Here is an 18053-nt window from a genome sequence, read left to right as displayed (position 1 = left end):
CTAAGCAAGCAGTCACGTTACCAGCAGCACACCAGGAGTAAGAGCCCATGGTATGGGAACCAGCTGGTCCACTCTGGGGTTCGAGGACAAGGGGATTTTGCTAGAGGGAGAAGGATGGAGACTGGATAAGAAGATGCAATTGAAAGTTCAGAAATGGGAACGCCAGCCACATCTAAAGACACACCTCTGCCCTCCTTAGTGTCATCTTAGAACCTGCCTCCCATCACTGCAGAACAGTGCAAAGGTTAATGAGAAAACGTGAGATGCCATCTTGAGAATTTCTAGGAAAGATCTTAGAGTCATTACATTTGAGAGCTCTTTCATATTAGGCAGATTTTTGCTCCTAATCAACAGGATTCCATTTGGCACCATTTTTATTGCCCATCAAGATCAACTGCTGTATTTTTTTTAAAGTATACCTATCTCCTGAAAGATCTTCAAATACATCTCTGTGTTTTAATCAATTAAGGACTATTTACTGAACACTCCCTCGTGCCATATCCTGTTTGCCATATATAAATAAGTCTTCAAAAGTGCGGCGAAGCAAGTCTATCAGTGACACCAGTCTTCTCATTTCCCTTTCATGTCTATCCATTTGGTCCTCAGTATGTTTTTTTTTTTTTTTCTTCAAGAAAAGATGTAGCCAATCACGCTTCTTTGTTTTTATTTTCTGAGCAAAGAGACTAACTTGCCATAGAAATAAAGACAGTGGCCTCTGGCAAGGGGAGCAAATGTTATATGTGGGGACTGTGGTTTCACCATCCCTAGAAAATGGACTTACAAGTTAAAGTCCAAAATTGGACATTGATGACAGAACAGATTTGAGAGACTGAGTTGGCCAGAGGTATCAACGAAAGCCAGCAGTTCTCGGGGGAGCCCAGGCTCACCTATACGTGTCCATCATCGATTTATCCGTGAATCTTCTCTGAAGGGATGACCAGCCTTCTGAGGGGCTCTGTGACAATGCACTGATTCAGACACTTTGCCCTGTCTTGTCTGAGTTATATCTGGGCATTGTGGGTTTTTTCTCTTTCCTTCAAGTCGACAGAAGAAAAAGAGTGCCAAGGTTACCGGTGCATTCAATGATTGAGAAATGTTTGCCATTTAAAGCCATTTCACTTCCTGCCTGATACCACAAAGAAGCTTTTTAACAAAGTTAGCCTTTGCTTTTCCCAGTGTCACGATGCATCTCGCTTATTTTGCCCACTTTTCGCTTTCAACACTGAAGATAATAATGAAATGCTTGTTTCCATTGCACAGAACAACTATATTTCAAGGCAGTCAATTAAGAGAAGAAAAGTCAGTGGGAGCCCCAAGGAGGTCAGAGAGGAGGGATGAGCAGAAGGATGGCTCAGTGGGAGCAGAGACCACAAGCGGCAGGACCAAATCCTCACTCTGCTCTGAAGGCGCCCGGCCACAGTCACGCTCCCATGGGCATCAGAATCCTCAGGCAGTGGAAGGATGGTGAACAGTTAGCAAATCCTAGACCAAGGGCCACCCTCGCTTGGCATTGGCCCTTGCTTCCCTAGCCCTACAGTTGACACGTGACTTCATCCAGCTTCAGCCAAGAACAGAAACACCACGAATGGCCTTGAGATCCCTCAGGCTAATTCCCAAAGCAGGAAGAACCCACACCTTCAGTCGCTCCTGCCAAACCTTACTGTTGCAATTAACACTCAAGTTTTAATCTTCGTGATGCACAGAATATCTAGTTTCAAATAACTAAAGCTACTGCTTCTTAAGGGCTTACTCTGTGCCAAGCACTGCACATTTTGTGTGCATCTTCCCACTTAATCTCCTCGACATCTTACAAGATGGATTTTGCTGTCTCTCTTTACAGATGAGAAAACAGAGACGTAGAGTTAAGTGATTTGATCTGCGTCAGCTGTTATTAAGGCCACCACCCAAGGGATATAAACACAAGTCTGTGCTCTTGGTTACTAGCTACGCTGCTCCAGGACTTTCTGGTCTACCTCCCAAGTACCTATATTTGAGATGACCCATCTCCAGCAGTGAGGATATGTTGGCTATATCCGCATATATATCCAAGCAGGAGACACAGGTTTGATCCCTGAGTCAGGAAGATCCCCTGGAGAAGGAAATGGCAATCCACTCCAGTATTCTTGCCTGGGAAATCCCTTGGACAGAGGAGCCTGGCAGGCTGCAGTTCACAGAGTCGCAAAAGAGTCAGACACGACTCAGCAACTAAACAACAACAACAACAACAGCTTCTAGCCCACCTGACTATTGGTCACTTGACATGTGGCCAGTCTGAGTTGAGATGTTTAAAGTGTACCATACGAACCATGCTTCCAAGACTTAGTATGAAGAAGAGTGAAAAAAACTCACTAATTTCTCTGCTCATTACATGTTGAAATGATATTTTTGATATGGTAGGTTAACTAAGATGCAGTTTCTATTTTCATATGTTTCTTTTTACTATTTAAAGTGTGACCATGCGACAGGTTAAAGTCACCTTCGTGGCTCACGTTACACTTCTCTTGGGCAGCACTGCTCTTGAGGCACGTGCCTGGATAGGGTAACAAGTGAACAGAGCTGTCCCTGTCACAAGCAGGCAGAGAAAACGAAGAAGGCGCCATGAGGAGGCCGTGGGAGAGCAAGTGAAATGCTACACTTGGGTCTAAAGAACGCAAACTTGAAGCTCAAGTCCTTCTGAGGGACCGTCTAGTTGACAGATGTGTTAGTCACTCAGTTGTGTCCACCTTTTTGTGACCCCATGGACTGAAGCCCACCAGGCTTCTCTGTCCGTGGGATTTTCCAGGCAAGAATACTGGAGTGGGTTGCCACTGCCTTCCCCAAGTTAACAGATAATCGACCACAATCACCGGCCTCTACTCTAGAGACTCAGCAACAACCCAGTAAAGCTTCAGTGCCTGGATAAGAGTAGGACAAACACTGAGCGCAAGGAAAGTGCTGGCTTCCATTCTGGACATCTACATCAGCTCCAGTGCCAGCTCTGCTCTCATTTCCACCTTGATCTGGGCTTTATTTGTACCAAGTGTTTCAGACCCAGAACCTCTCTCCTCCCAGACAAGGCAAGTCTGAACCCCACCTGCCTCATTTTAATAAACCACTCCCCTCATCCCAAACTCCTTTGCAGACTGTGACATACACTATCTAGTATCCACATCCTCCCTTGTTTCTTGCTAGAAAAATCCCACTTTGGTTCAGAACAACCATAGGCCAGCCCCCGGTCATGGCCAGGATTGGTCTAAGTCATCTTAACAGTTCTGCTCCTCACTCTTCAACCGCCCCTTGTAGCAAGAGGGGTGTCATCTAATTCTGGGCTTGAGAGTAAAGCCAGAGACTGTTTCAGAGTCTTTCAAACCTTGTACTTCTAGATCAAATGGAAGAAGGCAGGGCTCAGAATGTCTCTCCTTGTCCTGCCCCCATCATCCTGCCTCAAACATGACAGCTGGGGCTGCAACAGCCATACTGCAAATGTTAGGGGAACTCCAAGAAAATTGCACAAGGTTGTCACCAATAGCCCACCTCTCCTGAAAACCTCTGCTGGCAGCTGCTAGTGGACTCGCATGAGCAGTTGAGGTGTTGTCGGGTCATAGCAGTAATAGCCCAGGAGGTCAAAGTTTCAGAATTCTTCGCACCACAGGAGCCACGTGCATTGGAGGTTCCGATGGACCAGGCATGAAACGGCTCTCACATTCCCGTGACTACACTTAGTCATGGGGCCACACCTGACTGCCAGGAGGACATGAGAGGAGTCAGCTGTGTGTCCAGAAAGAAAAGGAAACAGCCCTGGTGCAAAATGAAAATACAGGGGCCCAGGCTCATGGTTTCTAAAAATTTCAAAACAGTGACACGGAGCATTAAACCAGGTGCAGCTATACGGCAGAAATGAACACAACGTTGTAAAGCAACTGTACTCCAATAAAAGTAGATAGATAATGTTTAAAAAAAAAAAACAGGTGCAGGACCCTTCCACGTAGGCTCAGGGCCACAGCACACATTGTGGGACATGAACTTGGTCCTGGGTGGAGTAGGCACTCATTAAAGGGCAGGTGGCATCATCTCTGTTTCTTGGCTCCTAATGGTACCCACAGACCATGACGCATGTCCTCCCATTAGCATCCTATTTTGTGCTGCTTTTCCTAGTAGCTCCTTGAAATAAAGCATTACAGCAGAAAAGCTAGAGCCCTGAGGCAGTTTAAGTGGCTTGAATCACATTACCAAACTGATTCGAAACATTCAGAGTAACACACTGTCAAGAAAAAGAAAGCACCCAGACTTGAAGGTTCGATGTAGCTTTGAAAAAAGCAGCTCCAATTAGTTTGCAAATCGGGTTAAATTTCTGGCCTGCTCTCTTCGACAGTGACTCCTAAAACTACAACTTAACGGCGCTCTGAACAGTTGCGTTTTTATTGGGTAGCGGTATAAAAGTGCACAGAATAACTCTCTGCTGAAATCAAGAAGCCTCTGGCACCACCTGAACCAAGCTCATTTGTCTGTTTTAAAGCAATTGCATTTGGCCTTGTACGCTGTGATTCTTGTTGGCATCACCCTAGGATGCAAGCGTGAGATTATTCGGCCATGGCACTTAGGACCATGGCCAGGATGGCCTATGAGCCCATCACGGCTTTAGCTGCTAGCAATGCAGCCACACCCACAGTAGCCTCCCTTCCAGCCGGCCCTCCTCGACCACAGCAGAGGTTTCCAGAAAGGGGGAAGGCCAGGCACACAGATGGCAGCTTCTGCGCACTGAGCATCCAGGAGGGGACCAGCAGCAAAGGGAGGGCCACAGTAGGCCCTGAGCTCCCAGGTAACATCTGGACTCCATCTTCATCCACGCCCTACATTGCCGGGGCGAAGAGGAAGAGGAGGCGGAGCGGAGGAGGAGGCTTTAGCCTTCTCTCGAGGGCATCATCCCCTCACTGAGGGGGTGAGATTGTATCTGCAGCTGTTTACTGTGTCAGCCAACCATGCCCAGAGTGGGAGGCCGTGGTCCAGCCACGCAGCCATGAGGAGAGTGGATGCAGAAGATTCTAAGAACTGGCCGGCAGCCTCCTCCACTTCCACTATGAAGAGGGCACAGTGACAACAGTTCTGCCCACCCTGAGACGGAGAGCCCTTTCCATGACCCCTTCTCTTTCTCAGCACAAAGAGACCCCACTTGCCCCACCTGGCAACAAAATGTTCGTACTTATTTATTCTATCTTCTTATATAAATTAATCCAAAGCTCTAAGAAGTGAATGGGGAAAATTATCTTGGATCCATTTATCAGATGAGAAAGTAAAAGAAAGTTATTCAGTCGTGTCCGACTCTTTGTGACCCTGTCGACTGTAGCTTACCAGGCTCCTCCGTCCATGGGATTCTCCAGGCAAGAATACTGAAATGGGTTGCGATTTCCTTCTCCAGGGGATCTTCCCTACCCAGGGATCGAACCCAGGTCTCCCACATTGCAGGCAGACACATTCCCCTCTGAGCCACCAGGGAAGCCCTATCAGATGAGGAAATATACCCAAACACAGGTATATTTGTTATATATACAAATATATATAACACATGTGCATAGGAACACAGATGCACACCAATTACAGGGCACTTCCTGCACGGCAGGGACAGCACGAAGCTCACATCACATCTCAGTTACATTCCTGCTGGTGGTACTGCTGTCCCCATTGTACAGATGAGGAAAGTAAGGCTCTTGGAGGCAGGAGGTCCACGTATGCAAGTGGAGCTGGGAGCCAGCACAGAGTTAGCCGAACCCAGAACCCGTGCTGTCCACTGCTCCTGGGACAGCAGAGGGACGATGGCTCTTCCAGGCTTGGGACCGAGGCTCACACAAGTCCGTCTCTGCCTCTCTGTCTCCCTGAGAAAACCTGCAGCATCAACAATGGGGGAGCTGATGAGCAGGGGAGCCGACCTGAGGGGTCCCGCACGAAGGAGACCTGGGGCAACGCAGCCTGCATTCTCGGCAGCAGAATGATCTCATGAGCTTCTGTTACCTTCTGTTGCTTGAATCATTATAAAGTGTTTTTTAGGTTATACATGTTTATTCTAAAAAGTTACGGGGAAATAGAGTATTATGAAAAAGAAAATTATGTTATTGTCTCATTACCCATGTATAGCCACTGTCCATATTCCAGTGCATTGTCTTTCGTCTGTTTTTATGATACACACAGCACACATACATGTAAATATAGGCTGTATATAAATGCATGATTTTACCTCATTAGGCACACACTATACCTACAGTCATGCAACAGTTTAACTCTAACATTACAAGGTAAACATCTCCCTGTATCCTTAACTACACATCAGTGTGACTTGAATGGGCTTAAACTATTTTCTTATATATGTGAAAACACCAGGATTGATTTAATTCTTCCTCTATTTTGGACATTAAGGTTGTTCATTTCCAATTTTACCCATAGTCTAGGGAGATACATTTTGAGATGAAATCCTGGAACACAGATCTCTATAAGCATATCAGAATAGTTCCTGAGCATAAATTCCTCGGAGTTAAAATGCTGAGCAAAAGGCTGTGAACATTTTTAAGACTCCTGATCAATATTGCCAAATCGCTCTCTAGGAAGGCATTACCAAGTCATGCTATCTTTGTCAGTGGCTTAATGAGTTGAGTTTGGATTTTACATATGAAAGAGGGAATTTTCAGTTGGCGGAGCTAAGGCCTGGCCTGCTTCACACTTCCCTACAGGCATACATCCACACCCGTTTGCATCCACGGACTCGAAGAGGGTGGCACTTTGTAAGGAGGTGTTTAGGGGTGGGAGGATGGGAGGGGTCAAGAGGAGGATCAAGGGGACCACGTAGTATCCTCCTCACTGTCCTGGGGTTTTGCCCCAAGAGGAGAGGAGCCTGCAGAACAACCTACTGGACCCCAGGGAGGATGCGGAGCCAGGCGGTCTGCCTCAGACCCAGGGATCCCTGGGAAGAGACCATCCACTCATCTGTGTCTGCAGTAAACCCAGGACCTGCTGGCCCCCCTGCAGGCTGGAAGCTTGGGGCACCCCGGAGGTAGCACCCTGCTCTGACAGAGGCCTTTTCCAGGCCAACAATGACAGCAGTAAGACGCCAGCCCATTCATTCGTGGGCAGCAGCCCTGGGTGGAAGAGGCCAGTGATCTCATGTGACCTGGTACTTGGGCAATTTCGGGGGAACGTCAGAAATACCTGGGTACTCTCTGGGAGAAAGGGCTTCCTTGATGGCTCAGTGATAAAGAATCTACTTGCAAGGCAGGAGACCTGGGTTCATTCGCTGGGCTGGGAAGATCCCTGGAGAAGGATATGGCAACCCACTCCAGTACTCTTGCCTGGAAAATCCCATGGACAGAGGAGCCTGGTGGGCTACAGTCACGAGGTCGCAAAGAGGCAGACACGACTGAGTGACTGACACTTTTTCTCTGGGAGAAGGCTTATCCTATCACTCAGGTCGCAGCTCTCAGACCAACAGACAATGGAATTAGACATTCATAACTTTCCCCATTATTTTTAAGCATTGAATTGGTTTTTCACAGCAGGAATCCATTTGTTCATCCTCTCGTACTGGAAAGCTAAACTGCACGCATTTGAATGGTGGCCTCCCAGGCTCCATTAACCTTAGTGGGGAATGAAACTCAGGAGATGGAAAACTCTGACTCCTGGCTCACAGGCTCAATCCCAAACAAAATGTCTACCAGGGTCACCTATGTGTAACAGCTCAGTCTGGCTAAGACCCTCACAAGTTAGCAGCCAGAAGAAGAGTGTGGTCCTCAGAGTGGATTATAGTCAGAGGGAGGACAAGCTGAGCAAAAGCCAGAATTAGTGTTTCAGTTCCCACCTCTCTAAAAATGTAATTGTCTATTTAAGAAAGCTTTTTGGCTTCCCAGGTGGCCGAGTGGTAAAGAATCCACCTGCCAGTACAGAAGACACAAGAGATGTTGCGTCCCTGGGTGGGAAAGATCCCCTGGGGTAGAAAGTGGCAACCCTCTCCAGTTTTCTTACCTGGAAAATTCCATAGACAGAGGAGGGCTGCAGTCAATGGGGCAGCAAAGAGTTGCATACAACTGAACGACTGAAAACACACACACACACACACACACACACACACACAAGAAAACTTTTTGCCTTGTTATCAGAAATTAGCAAATGAAAATGTGTTTCCACTCCGAAGATGTGTTGAGAGTTCACAAATAGAGATCACATAATAGAATAAGTCTAATCAATATTTCCATCTCTGAAAGTCACATGACTTATCCTTAAAGTGATATGCTTTAGAAGAAAAGTCCAAATAACCACAATTCTTATTTGTCATCATCAAATTGTTTTTTCTCCTATAAACCTCAGTCAGCACTTACCCTACAAGTAATATTAATAACTGCTCCTGCTGCTGCTAAGTCGCTTCAGTCGTGTCCGACTCTGTGCGACCCCATAGACAGCAGCCCACCAGGCTCCCCCGTCCCTGGGATTCTCCAGGCAAGAACACTGGAGTGGGTTGCCATTTCCTTACTCTCTACTGATTATCAAATTGTATTACTTGAATGGCTTAGCTCATTTCATCCTTACACATCTGTGATGTGGGGAATATTATGAAACCCCTTTCACAGATGAGACGGCTGAGGTCAAGTAGCCTGTCCAGTTTCCGATGTTTAGTAACTTACTCAGACCGGCCTTGCCTGACTCCAAATCTTACAGGCTTAAATCTTATGTGCACCAAGCATTTGCACCCACAGGATCAAGAGTTACTGAGTGCATATTCCCTCATAGGTACTTTATATGTCATATCTAGAACCCAGCCAATTTCATCCTTTTAAGTAAGGAAAACAAAGTCAGGAGGGAAGACCAGACCAAGACCCAAAGCCTGCTTCCTGCCCTTTGGGGCCATCCTACTCCTCCAGGCCTGCATGGAAAAACCACCCTGTGGGACAGGCGGTGCTTTTTAAATGCTGATGCCCAGAGATTCTGATCCCATTGGTTCAGGGGGCCCAGGACTTCTGCATTATTTTAAACAGTCTTCAAAAGATTCGAATAGTCCACTGGGTAGAGGGCTAATCTCCACTGGTCCTTTCCTTCCTTCCAAGTCTGCTCTGCGTGGTCATGGGCTCTGGGCCCTGTGTTTAGCCCGAATCCTGCTCCCCAGGGGCTGCCAGGTGGTGAGGGGGCTGATGAGGAAGCAGAAAACCACAAGCAGCCTGAGAAGTTTCCCAATGAGGGCCTCCAGCATGCCAGGGAGGTTAGAGGAGAGAGACTGAAGGAAGGAGGCTTCAGGGAATAGTCAGGAGAAGGTTCATGGAGGAGGGACTTTAAGATGAGTGAGAGAGAGTGGAGGAGAAAAGGAATCTGCCCACTGTAGCATCTCCTCTTCTCTTTACTGCCAAGGGGGATGAGAAAGCACCACCCACCAGAGAGGCAGCGGTCTCTGCTGGCCTCCTCGGCCCTGCCGGGCACAAGGACGACCCACATCTACCCACCAACCCAGAGGAGCCGCGGCCCCAGCCCGACTGTCTGGGAGACGAACTCAATCAGGCGAGACGCACGGAGTTCAATTTCCACTTCAGCTCTAAAGAGCAAAATGGGGATCTGGGTGGAAGTAGGATTGTCGGCGATTTTTCATTCTAATTGGGAAACTCACCCAGAGAGGCTGCAAGAGCCGAGATAATCAATCTCCCGTACCGTGTGTCAGGGCAGCCTTCCCATCTCATCCCACGGGGATGGAGCAGAACTCCCGAGAGGCCCCGACGGAGAGGGGGGTCACGGGAAGCCCCCTTCCCACAGACTAGTTCCCACTGCCAGGAAAAAAAAAACAAAAAACAGGGTAACATCCCCACAGCTTCTCAAGGTCCAAATCAATCACCTCCATCTCAATTCCCTTTTCTCATCAAACCCCAGCGGTGAACAGGCCCGGCCTCATCAGAATTCTGCAGAGAGGGCTCCGAGACTACAGGAATTGAGAACTAGGTCACCCCGCGGGGAGGGAAGGTCGCTGTGTGGTTTCATCTAACTAGGTGGCTGGAAAGCCCCCAGGCCCCAGTTCTCTCCTGAGTCACCAGATCTCTGTCAAGTGGCCGATTTGCAGAATCCGAAATTTGTTCTTATGGATAAAGAGCACGGGGTGAAGAAGGAGCACAGACCGTTGCTGAAATCAGATCTGATCATTCAGGGACGATTTCCTGGGTGCTTTGTCGACACCCCTCACCAAAGGGAACAAAGCCAAGGGACACTCGGCCCCAGCCAGTGGCTCTGGTTGAAAAGAGCTCAAGTCCCTGCTGGGCACAGAAGCAGGTTGGCTGTGAGCTGTGCAAGGCTGGGGTGCTGGGGGTGGGCAGGGCAGGCAGAGAGAGCCTCCAGCCATGATGCTTAGGCCCAGATGAGGGTGAAGAATGAGGAGGGATTTCTCCAGTTTAATAAACTCACTTGTATCCCACCCACCCCACCCCCCATTTGGTAAGAAAAGTAAGACTCTGGGAGAGCAAGCATCAGCTCTGAGGCCACAGGAGTACCGGCTTCTCCCTAGAGCCTGTGTACTCGGTGTCTCACCCCAGACCCCCAGAGCACAAGGAGGAGAACACAGGTTTGTGCTGTGGAGACCAAAGGTTAGAGACGAAGTCATGAGTGGGCATGAGGTCACCCAGAATTGCAGAATGAATGGAAAAGGTGATCAGGCTGGAGTCCTAGATTCCCACCACCACCTGGGGATATGGAGAAGAGAAAAAGTTCTCTAAGGGTGAGTGTGCTCAGTCGTTCAGTCATATCTGACTCTTTTGGACCCCCTGGACTGCAACCACCAGGCTCCTCTGTCCGTGGGATTCTCCAGGCAGGGATATTTGAGTGGGTTGCCATTTCCTCCTCCAGGGGATCTTCCTGACCTGGGGATTGAACTCATGTCTCCTGTGGCTCCTGAATTGGGAAGCCCTCTCTCTAAGGGAACTCAAAAGAAATAAATAGGAGGAAAGCCATCCCTTATTCATTTTTACTGAGAAACAGCCTGGTTTCCTATGAATTTCTATTCCCGAAGAGTTTCTTTACACTTCAGAAGTGAAAATCCCTACCCAGGCCAGAACCCGAAACAGGACTAGAGCAGGGGCAGAAAGTGAGAGATGGTCTCTACCTGATCTGATCAAGGAAGGCTTCCTGGAGGAGGAGAACAGTGTTTCTTCTGAGCTAACACCCATAAGGGCTTCCCAGGTGGCTCAGCAGTGAAGAATCCGACTGCCAATGCAGGAGATGTGTGTTCGATCCGCGGGTCGGGAAGATCCCCTGGAGAAGGAAATGGCAACCCACTCCAGTATTCTTGCCTGGAGAATCCCATGGAGGGAGGAGCCTGTCGGGCTATAATCCACGGGGTCACAAAAAGTCAGATACAACTTGGTGACTGAATGACAACAATGACAAGGCCTGTATGTAGGAGAACTCATGGAGCGGAGCGGGACAGTTGCTTTGAAATAAGACATAAGTGGATTTAGAATGTGGCAAAAATCAATGTTGTATATGTGAGATTTTGGAGGTAGCCTCACATGGGTAAATACCCTAAAGAAAAATGATGTGGAACACTGCTTATAAGTGGTTTTCATGAGGTCATGACTTTTATTGAATCATGAAATATTGAGCCGTTCTCTTTAATTTGCAAGAGAAAATTCAGGAGATGACACAGAAACACATCAAGGGAAGTTTGTCTGTTTGTTCCATTAAAATATTACCTGCCAGAGGAAAGCATGTACTATAATTATTACCCTTGCTCAATGCATGCTAAATATCTCCACGTGGCCAGTGGTTTATTTTCCCTTCAACTTCTCTGCTGTTATTTCAGCTATTTCAGAGAAATCAGCTCAAGCAAGTCAGTTTGAAGTTTAAAGAAATAAGACTTGGCCTCAGAGATAAATAGTATCATTGCCGCCGATTTCATTGTTTCAAATACAAGATTTTATTTTGAGAAGAAAGTTTAATTAACCAGAGGTGGATCACTAAATTCTTTGACTTTAAAATCGTACTTTCTGCAAGATTTCACCTGTGAAATTCGCAGCCTTTAATTACTGCCTCACATCTTAAAAGGGAGAACCTTTCTTCTGAGTGGCTAATAACATTATTACCAGAGGTAATTACAGACCTGGGGTCTGTGGTCCATCGCATCATAATGCATGGGCCACATCACTCTGGTTTTTGAACTCTGAAAGTAATTTGTTAGGGAAACACTTTCTCCCCCACCCTGAAACAGTGTTGATGTTCTGGATCTGCTGTTAATTTCTGTTCTTTTATCTTTTTAAAAAAGGGGTGAGGTGGGGGAGAAACATTTAGAAATCAGTCCTTTACTGGATGAATTTCTTCACTTCCCAGAAAGCAAGAAAACAATTGTTTCCTGTAATTGGACAGTTTGATTGGAGGCAGGTGGTGCTGAGCTGAGGAAACTGGAGCCACAAAGCCAATTTTGGCTTCAAGCACATTTCCTTGCGTTTTCAACTCCGGCAGCACAACATGGAAATTGGCTCCACAAAAGCCGACTATAAATTTAGTTCCCATCTCTGTGACTAGCACCTTATCAGCCACGAAGCGCTTTAGCAACTGGGGCCAGTGCGCACATCTGACAGGCCTGCAGCACTGCCCTGAGATACCCCCGCCTTCGTTTCTCCGGCCGGTCCTTGCTGCCACAAAGCAGGGATTCATGAACGCTTCTGGAAGCATCATGTGCCATCGTGTTTAACACACGGGGATGTTTTCTGCTTCTGGGTTCACTGACCTTCGTGTTGCTCACGTTGCATTATCTGGAGTTACTATTTGCTTTCAATATTTTGGAGTAACAGGGCTTGTTATCCACAGGTTTGTAATGGGACCACAGATTACAAACATCAGTCCAGAGAAAGGGCCAAAATCAGAGGCATGGAGGATTCGCGGGAGCCGTCTGTGACTCCTCTGCTGCTTCCCATCCAAACGTCCCCCAGCCTTTCCCTGGTTTTTCTCCCCCCACCCCGCCTACAGCAGCTGACAAGCAATAGTCCTTCGCAGACAGAAGCTGCGGCTCAGAGAGGTGAATTGCTTTGACCCGGGTCACACAGGAAGTTAGGAACAGAAGTGATGAGCTGAGAATCTAACTTCCCAGCCCACTGCTTCAAGTATATATTTCTCTATTAATTTCCTCCCTGCTGAAAATCCATAATTCAAAACAGTCATGTTTAAACAACTGGACACAGTAACAGGATGGGGTTGGCGGTGAAGAAAGGCGAGAGGAAATTTATCGGATGAGTCCATCCAACCATTGTCCTTTGTATATTCTACATATTAAATCAGTTACTTCAAAGCTCCACTCATTTTGTCACTAATTTCTGGCCGTGCTTAAGTTTTCTTAAAAAAAATGTCAATCTGATGGTTACATAAATTTTAATCTCCTTATTTATTTTTAGTAGTCGCAAATAATCTCTTCTAATCCTAAATAAATTAATGGCTTAAATAATCTCATTCCCAAATAAATTTCACCTGTCAATCTACATATCTGTATAGAATTATTTTACAAAAAAAAAAAAAAAACAGATTGCAAAGTTTGCTTAGCACCTTGGAATTATAACACTATTTTCCAAGGTGATTACATCAAAGGAAATACCATTAAATTTTCCTTTCCAAGCTAATGGATACCCATGGTTTAAAGTCTTGACTTCATTAATGAGAGTCTCTGAATCTAAACAACAAAGGTTTAAATGCAAACAATGAGTCTCCTCCTCCACTCTGACACTTTCCTTTTTAATACTTGGCTTAACAATATTCTCTAAATGATGGTCTCTAAAGACACTCCAGGAAGAATAAGAGTTGTCCTCTCTCCCAGACTGTTGGAGAAAGAATTCCTCAGCCCTTTGCGTGTGTGCGTGTCGATTCAGTCATGTCCAACTCTTTGAGACCCTGTGGACAGACATATAGCCCACCAGGCTCCTCTGTCCATGGGATTTCACAGGCAAGACTACTGGAGTGGGTTGCCATTTCCTTCTCCAAGGGATCTTCCCAACCCAGGTACCGAACCTGTGTCTCCTGCATTGTAGGCAGATTCTTTACCGACTAAGCTACCAGGGAAGCCCTCCCCAGCCCTTGGCTATGTCATAATGCCCAAGCCCCAAGCTTCGTGGCCCCTACCCTAGCGGCTGCTGGTGGCCAGCAGGGAACAGAGGAGACGGGCACACAAGCACTGTGACCATTTTCTAAGAAAGATCTCATGCTGATTAAACCTTTCCAAAAGCAGATTGAGTTTGCACAAGGAGACCTGGTTGATAGCTAACTCAGAAATCTTGGCATCACGACAGAACCAATATTTTCACAGAGGTGGCACAGTCTTAAACAACGTCGTCAGTGTGCAGGACACAGGCAGCCCTTCGATGGGCATCCAGCAAGGGTAATTTTTCCTCCGCCTTTTCTGGAGAAAGGAGCTGACGAAGGGTATGGGATGGGGGATGCGAATGAGAAGGGTGGGTAGGGCGGTGGGGAGTGTGAGTGCCCCTTCAGCACTGTTTCAATAGACGCAGCCACGGCCACAACTCACACGAAGCTGGCCCAGCCAGGTTCAAACAGGTTCAGGGATCTTGCTGACACCAGCCCTGCAGCTGTTTGGTTTTCCTAATATGTGTAGAAACAGCTACACAGAACTTGGCTTAACCTCAATTTAACCACATAAAGTCAAAAGCATGTTGCATTTCCCCTCAGTGGGAGGCAGGCTAGCAGCAGCATCTTTAGAGCCCCTGGGCCTTAATGGACAAGGGCCGCCAGCAGAATGGCCCCTGCCTCCTTCCCTTCCACCGCCCTCTGAGTCTCCCATCAGAGGGAGGGGTTCAGATGCTGACCCACAGAGGGAACAGTGCTTACACAACCTAGAGACTGCTCCTGGGACCTGCCAAGCATGAGGAGGGCTCCGTCACACACCATCTGGGCATAGGCTTGGGGATCAGGAGGGTTCAGGATCCACCCCAGAGCTCCTTGTTGGCACCTAGAGATTCACACGGTCCTCTTGGCAGTTTCCTCCTCGGGCTGGCAGGTCCTGGCCTGCCTCCCTGGGGGGTGGTTTTAGAACAGATCATGTTCGTGAAGCCGACACACTGCTTGCTGAATGGCTGGTACTCAGCAAACAGCTGAGGGTTGACTCATCGCTTCCCGTGGTCTCCATCCATCCAAAAGTGTGTGCATCCCCAGCCAGGCCAACAAGCCATCGGGGGCTCCTGACATGTCAACAGAAGCAGAGAACACGCAGTAGATGTCGGCCGCCCCTTTCTGGTAACTCTCACCCTCTCTTCCGGAACCCACCCACCCTCAGCGGGAAAGGAGCGAGCGTTTCATTCCTGACTCCCTCTCTCTCATACTCACAGCCAAGCGGCCTTCCTTCGCAGCAGCCTTCCATCCTTCCATCCCTCTCTTTCCCCTTCTTCCAACTTCTCAGGTCCTTCCTCAGCTTGAAGCCCAGCACACTGGAAAATTCACACCCTGAAATGCAGGAGGCCCAGGTTCCATCCCTGGGTTGGGAAGATCCTATGGAGAAAAAAATGGCAGCCCACTCCAGTATTCTTCCCTGGAGAATCTCATGGACAGAAGAGCCTGCTATAGTCCATGAGGTCTCAAAATGTCGGACACAACTGAGCAACTAACACTTTTTTCTGCTCTTGTACCGAGCCCCTCTCCTGCTAGACACTATCAGAATTAGGCAAGGATGAGAGAGCAGCCAGCTGTCCAGGAAGCACTGTGTCCAGGGGAGGCGGGCTGGGCAGGAAGGACCTCACAATGTGGATCTGACATTGCTCTCCTACCTCTTCTCAAGCCGCCTTCCCCACTGCAGCTGAGTGTCACTCAGGGCCCTTTTCACCCATCAGACGCCCTGCCTTGATTTATGGCCCACATCTCTAAAAGTCCAGGTCCTACCCAGCAACCCTAATGCAGGGTCACCCAGCCCATTTCAGACTTCTTACTGTGGCTCAACCACAAATTGGTCCCTATTGTTACTGACTTTCTATGTAAATAGATCTTCCCTTCCAGCTGGGAGGCAGGGTTACTGGCATCACACAGAACCTGATTCTCAGGCTTTGGTCTCAGCTGTGATGGAAAGACAACGCTCTGCAGGAAATAGCCCTGCTCCAACCACTGTGCTCACAAACCCTCAGTTTAGTTTGGATGGATTTCTAGCCGAGTCCTCGACACAGCGAACACCCTTATCGGGCAGGAGGCAGACTGACGAGAGAGCTGCTTCTGCTCCATTTGGAAAGCTTCCCGCTCCCTGTGAAAGGCCTGGCCGGTCCACCAGACCCAGGTTCCATCAGATTTGGAAATCCCCCTGTCACAGTATCCTCTTTCCACACTCCCATCAGGAGGTCATCTAACTTTTCCTTGAATTTCCTCAGGGATGGAGTATTCCCGCCCGTGGGGGCAGGTCCTTCCATTCTTAGACATTTCCCATTGCTGGGAGGAATTCCCATGTATTGAGCTCCCAGTGGACAGCAGCAAGTCTCAGTGCCTCCCAGCAGATTTTCGACTCACTATTGAAGATCCTGGTGTCACCATGGGCTGCCACCCAGCCTGACATTACCAGTATCGGTATCGGTATCGTAAGAACAAGCTGTATGCAAAGTCTCGCTTCTGCTGAAGTGTCCCTGATGCTACGATCCACATCTTTGACCTGGGGCAGAAGGAGATGAAACTGAGAAAGTTCCCACTGAAGCCCTGGAGGCTGTTCATATTTGTGCTGACACGTACCTGGTGAAAAGCTGTGCAAAGATGGCTCTCATATCTGCGTGCAGCTCCACCCCATCCACATCACCTGAATCCACAAGACATTGTCCACGCTGGAGCTGATCGGATCTGACAGGCTCCAAGCAGGTGTGTGCAGTGCCTCTGGAAAGAGCCAGGGCGCAGTGGCCAGGGTCCACATGGGCCAAGTCATAATGTCCACTTGCACCAAGCTGCAGAACAAGGGGGAGGTGACTGAGACCCTCCCCGCAGCCATGTTCAAGTTCCCTTGCCGCCAGAAGATTCTCGTCTCCCAGAAATGGGGATTTATGGAGTTTAATGTAGATGAATTTTAAAACATGGTGGCAGAAAAGGTGGCTCCTTTCAGATGGTTGTGGGGTTAAATGCATCCCTAATCGTGGCCCCCTGGACAAATGGCTGCCATCCCTTCCTTACACTTGCCTGCATGCTAAGCTGCTTCAGTCGTGTCTGACTCTGTGTGACCCCATGGACTGTAGCCCGCCAGGCTCTTCTGTCCATAGGATTCTCCAGGCAAGAATACTGGAGTGGGTTGCCACGCCTTCCTCCAAGGGATCTTCCCACCCCAGGGCTCAGACCCGAAGCTCCTGCATTGGCAGGGAGTTTCTTTACCACTACTGTCATCTGAGAAGCCCCTCTTTACTCATGTCCACCAACAAATCCTACTTTCCTGTCAAAAAAAAAAAAAAAATTATTGAGCACCAATTGCATGACTGTGAAGGGATAAAATGGAAAACGAGAAAAACTTAGATTCTGTCTACCTAAGCCTAACATCAAGGGATCATTACAACAAGGTAAGAAAATTATTGTGTAAAGAAAAAAAGTAGAGCAAAACAAAATACACCAAAGAGAAATGGCGGTGAGCTTCCGGGTGTGAAAACACAAGGAGTGCGTTCTCTTCTCTGCTTTTTACTTTATGTTTTTAAATGGGGAGCAATGATTATTTCTTTTTTCAGAGGTGAACTTCTGATTTAAAAGGCATGTGCCCCCACGTCATTGCCTACCCCCACCCAGGGTTTCCGGGAGAGCCTCCTGGTGCCAGGCTGTGGGCCCAGTTCGGGGATGAGCTCTGGTTCCTCTCCACGCCCTAGCAGGTCACAGGCTTTCAGAAAATACCCCCATGGGGGCAATGCAGTCGCATGAAGAGGGCACACAGCCTGGCAACAGGGCAGGTCTGAGTGTGAGTCCCAGCTCAGCCCATCCCCTAGTGGGGTGACCCTGGCTGTGAGGGTCCCCCAGCTCCTCTGTCCCTCCACTTCCTCTCCCACAAGTTGAGCAGACCCACAGACGTGCCACACGCCTTGGGCTCCCCATTAGCAGATGTGATGGTTTGCGGGACTTAGTTGAACCCCAGCAAA

The 18053-nt window shown here is 48.2% G+C and overlaps 1 pseudogene; it reads left to right on the top strand.

The window, feature by feature from the left end:
• LOC102189136 lies at positions 4570-17786 on the top strand (annotated as a pseudogene).

Source organism: Capra hircus, chromosome 11 (assembly GCF_001704415.2).
Source record: "Capra hircus breed San Clemente chromosome 11, ASM170441v1, whole genome shotgun sequence".
Taxonomy (NCBI): Eukaryota; Metazoa; Chordata; class Mammalia; order Artiodactyla; family Bovidae; genus Capra; species Capra hircus.
Note: the sequence above shows the minus strand (reverse complement) of the source record. Positions and strands in the feature narration are given on the sequence as shown.